This window comes from Eriocheir sinensis, chromosome 34 (assembly GCF_024679095.1).
Source record: "Eriocheir sinensis breed Jianghai 21 chromosome 34, ASM2467909v1, whole genome shotgun sequence".
NCBI lineage: Eukaryota > Metazoa > Arthropoda > Malacostraca > Decapoda > Varunidae > Eriocheir > Eriocheir sinensis.
In genome coordinates this window covers 16,172,600-16,177,599 of record NC_066542.1, presented here as the reverse complement: position 1 = coordinate 16,177,599, position 5,000 = coordinate 16,172,600, and positions in this window count along the sequence as shown.

Genomic DNA, 5,000 nt, shown 5'->3' with positions numbered 1-5,000 from the left:
ACCACTGCATGTCCGCCTGTAAGAAAGCCAACACTATGCTCGGGTTCATAACGAGGAACTTCGAATACAAGACGCCGGGGGCTGTGTTAACTTTGTACAATTATCTGGTAAGGCCCCACCTGGAATACGCCGTACAGTTCTGGTCTCCTAACTACAAGAAAGACATTGAATTACTCGAGAGTACAGCGACGCGCTACGAAAATGATACCATCATTGAGAACGAAACCTTACGAAGAATGACTCAAGCGACTCAACCTCTTCACGTTGGAAAAAAAGACGACTGCGGGGAGACATGATATAAGTCTTCAAGTACCTGAACAAATTCAGCAATGTTGATCACTCCAAACTCTTCATGCAACAATCTAACCCGCGAACAAGAAACAACGGTAAAACAATTCAAGCCAAGCAATGCTTTACGGATATCGGCAGGAGTTAGTTTTCAGACAGAGTCGTCCGCCATTGGAACAGCCTTCCTGCAGAAGTGGTTAGTGCGGAAACAATCAACTCCTTTAAAATCGCATTGAACGTCACTTTGCTGAGAGTGAACTAAACGTATCCACGAGTACGTTCAGTTGTGCTTTAATCCTTCCCGCAAGCCACTCCTGTGGCGGATTGATTAAATCTCTAAAAGCAGGCAGCCTCGCAATGAGCCAGTAGGCTTTGTGCTGCCTGATCGTCCATGTTTCCATGTCCATGTTTCCATGTTTCTCCTCCGCTTCATCCTCCTCCTCTTGCTCCGCTCGCCATAACATGAAGCGGATGCATTATACACGCCTCACTGCAACCTGGATATAATAACAAATGATGATGTTGTTGCTGCTGCTGCTGCTGCTGCTGCTGCTGTTGTTGTTGTTGTTGCTGTTGCTGTTGTTGATGATTTTTATTGCCTAAGTTGCTATCTCATATATTTTTTGTTTGCTTGTTTGTTTGTAAGTTTTGAGAGAGAGAGACGCACACCATACTTTAATAAGATAAGGAGATGCAAACTTGGTCTCTCTCTCTCTCTCTCTCTCTCTCTCTCTCTCTCTCTCTCTGTTTCGCGTACACACACACACACACACACACACCAGTGGTGGGCGCGGTACCAAAAGTTTGGGGTTACGTTACGCGGTACTGCGGTACCTCAGCATGCCCAGTGCGTTCCGCGGTACTCCGGTACTTTTCCCGCCCCCCTGGTGCGTTCCGCGATACTGCGGTACTGCGGTACCTTGTTTCTGAAGCAGCACTTAGAAAAAGAAAAAAAGATAGCTCTGCGACACCAATTACCAAAAACACCTATATGTAAAAAAAATAATAAATAGATAAACGCCACATGAGATTAGGTGGAAACTATCCAGTAGGAAAGACGTGCCCGGAATAAGTAACATAATGATGTTGTAGATAACAATAATATATACAGGTAATTATTTAATAGATTATTTCCTAGGAGCGAGATTTTCACCGACCTGCCAGTAGTGAAGATGACCCCGGACTTAGAACGTTACACGTTCTAAGTCCGTCTACGTTGGCACGGTACACGTTGGCAACGTGTCTCTCTCCCCCTTTTTTTCTCTGTTGCCAGTTATAGCGAGATAATCGGCGCGCACGCAACTAAAGATGAATTGATTTAACGTACTATAGGAGTTATGAGGTGTTGATTAATTTTAGAAGCAAGTATGGTTCCTCCTAGAAAAGCATAGGTGAAAAAATCCTGGTTCCAACCTCCCTCCGATGAAAAATCACATACTTTTAATTAACAATAGGTACCTATCCTTTTCAGTGAAAGTGCCTCCCCTCTTTCCCACGGTGTCTGTGCGTATGTCTGTCTGTCTGTCTGTCTGGTGGGTCATGTGCCCCCCCCCCCCCCCCCTCCGGCCCCCTCAAACAGTGGTATTGTTTGTTTTTATTTACATGTTTATTTATTCATTAATTATTATCATCACTATTTTTCTTTAAAGTATTTGCCGATACCGCGAAAAGTACCGCAGGAAATTTGAACGCGGTACCGGTACTCCGGTACTTTCAGCAATCCTCTGCGGTACTGCGGTACCGGTTTAGTAGTGCGGTAGTACCGCAGTACCGTAAAAAAGGACCGCAAGTGCCCAGCACTGACACACACACACACACTCTCTCTCTCTCTCTCTCTCTCTCTCACACACACACACACACACACACACCATTCTTCATGTCACCTTTAAGCAGCTTTTAGTCTCTCTCTCTCTCTCTCTCTCTCTCTCTCTCTCTCTCTCTCTCTCTCTCTCTCTCTCTCTCTCTCTCTCTCTCTCTCTCAGCCCACGCAGATCTTCTTAAATTATGAATAGCTTTGCATCTTTTCATTTTCTGTTCCAATTTTTTCCTCTTTTTAATTTAGCTTTTTTTTCTTCTCATCGATTTTTTTAAACTATTTTTTCTCTCTCTTTACATGCACTTTTCCTAGCAACCAGAGAGAGAGAGAGAGAGAGAGAGTAATTCTGGAAGATGATTGCAAGAGGGAATGAAAATGAGCAGAAAGGTGGACGAAAGGGAAGGAAAGAGAGAGAAAAAAAAAAGAGATACGTCATGCAAGTCATCATCATCATCATCATCATCATCATCATCATCATCATCATCATATTTAGCACCAACACTAATAATAAATGCATATGTCCCTTTATCTATTCCTACTATCCTTTCTTTCTCATTCTCTCTTTCATTATATTTTTCTAGATTTCTTTTTTCATATTTCTCTTCTTTCGTTGATTTTTCCAATTTTTTACATTTTTCTTCATTTCTTTTTTTCTTGATTTCGTCTCTTTATTCCTTCATTCTTTTCATCGCTTTCATTCTTCCACCTCCGCGTTCCTCCTCTTTCTCTTCTCTTTCTTCTCTCTTTTTTTCCTCTCTCTCTCTCTCTCTCTCTCTCTCTCTCTCTCTCTCTCTCTCTCTCTCTTCTCTTTCTCTTCTCTTTTATACAATTCGAACCTTGACATTGCTTCCTCCTCCTCCTTCTCTTCCATTTCTTACTCTCTTCTCCTCCTTCTCCTTCTTCTCCTCCTTCTCCTCCTTCTCCTCTTCCTCCTCGTCCTCCTCCTCCTACTCCACCTCCTCGTCCTCCTCCTGCTCCTCCTCCTCCTTTTTTCACACTCACGAGATGAAATTTGGTCTCCTTGATAGTCAGGTCAGGGTCTGAAGGAAGAGGAGGAATGGGAGGATGAGGATGAAAAGGAGGAGGAACACAAAGGAACGCAAAGGAAGAAAAAACAACAGCAGACCTGTTCGTCCTTACGATGCTATTTGTGACAAGCTACACTAACTATCTAATCAAAGGTGGAAGATGAAGGACAGCAAAGGCGAAGGCTCCTCCCCACGCCCCCATCCCTCCAACCGAAGTTGGCAGGAAAGGAAAAAGAACCATGCAGCATGGAAAAACTGCATGGAAATTATGTAGGAAAGAGGAAAGAACCACCATTACTGCTATCACTAACTGGGCGATAAAAACAGACAAGGGCACCAGTATTCGAAAGAACTTAACGTCATTACGACAATGAGCAATATCTTAGTTGCTGGTTGGATTCAAAATGCTTGTCTAACTATTCTTGAAGGCCGTAACTGTTGTACTATCAACGATATCACAGGGTAGAGAATTCCAAACATTAACGACTCAATTGAAGAAGTGTTTGGCTTCGTGCGACGAGAATCTTTTACCACTTATCTTGGAATTGTTATTTCTTCTTGTTCTGTTTGATTTATCAATTGTAAAGTAATCTTCCGCATTAATATCACTGAATCCTTTAAACATTTAAACACTTCTATTAGATCGCCTCGCATTCTTCGTTTTGATTGGCTGAATAAATTTACTCCTTTAAGTCATTGTTCATTAGATAAATTTCTCAATCTTGGAATCATTTTTGTTATTCTTCGTTGAACCCGTTCTAACTTTTCTACGTCTTTTCTGTAATACGGAGACCAAAACTGTGCACAGTACTCTAGACGGGGTCGAACCAGCGAATTATACAGTTTTAATATTACTTTTTCCGATTTATTTTTAAAGACTCGTCCGATGAAGCCAACCAATTTGTTTGCCGTTTTAACTACCTCTGAACAATGCTGACCGGGCTTTAAATCGCTTAATATAGAGATTTCAAGATCCTTTTCTTTACTTACTGCAGAAAGTTGTTAGCCATTCATTACGTACTGAACGCGATTGTTATTGTTTCTGATGTGTAACACTTTATATTTGTCAACGTTAAATTTCATTTGCCATTGATTGGCCCAACGTGCAAGTCGATCTTGATCTGATTGTCAAGCTTCTTCGTCGAGTATCGTAGTTACCTTACTAGCGATTTTTGTGTTATCCGCAAATTTTGATAATTTACAAGTGAGCCCATCATCGATATCATTAACATAAATTAAGAAGAGCATGGGACCAAGCACTGATCCTTGAGGGACGCCGCTTCTGACATCGAGCCAGTAAGATGAAACACCGTTTAGAACTACTCTCTGTTTCCGCTCAGAGAGCCAGTCCACAAGACAATTGTGAATGTTATCCGAGATACCGTGCGCCAATAGTTTACTGAGCAACCGTTTGTGGGGGACCTTATCAAAGGCCTTTTGAAAATCCAGATATATCATATCTACTGATCTCCTTTCATGAACACCTTAAAAATATAATGAAAAAAATCAAGTTAGTTAGATAAACACGAACGTTTACTACGTAAGTCATGTTGCGAATTATTTATCATATTATTTTCTTCGAAGAATTTCACCATATTGTCGCGAATGATGGTCTCCATTAACTTACAAACAATCGTTGTCAGGCTAATTGGTCGATAGTTTCCTGGATGAGACTTGTCCCCCTTTTTGAAAACTGGTGTGACATTTGCTAGTTTCCAATCCGACGGAACTTTTTCAGCTGTTAAAGATTTATTGAATAAGATAGGGCGGTTTACAAATTTGATGTTTGATTTCTTTTAAAATTCTAGGGTAATTTTGTCTGGACCAGAAGCTTTGCTTACCTTAATCTTTTCAATTGTGCGTAAAAT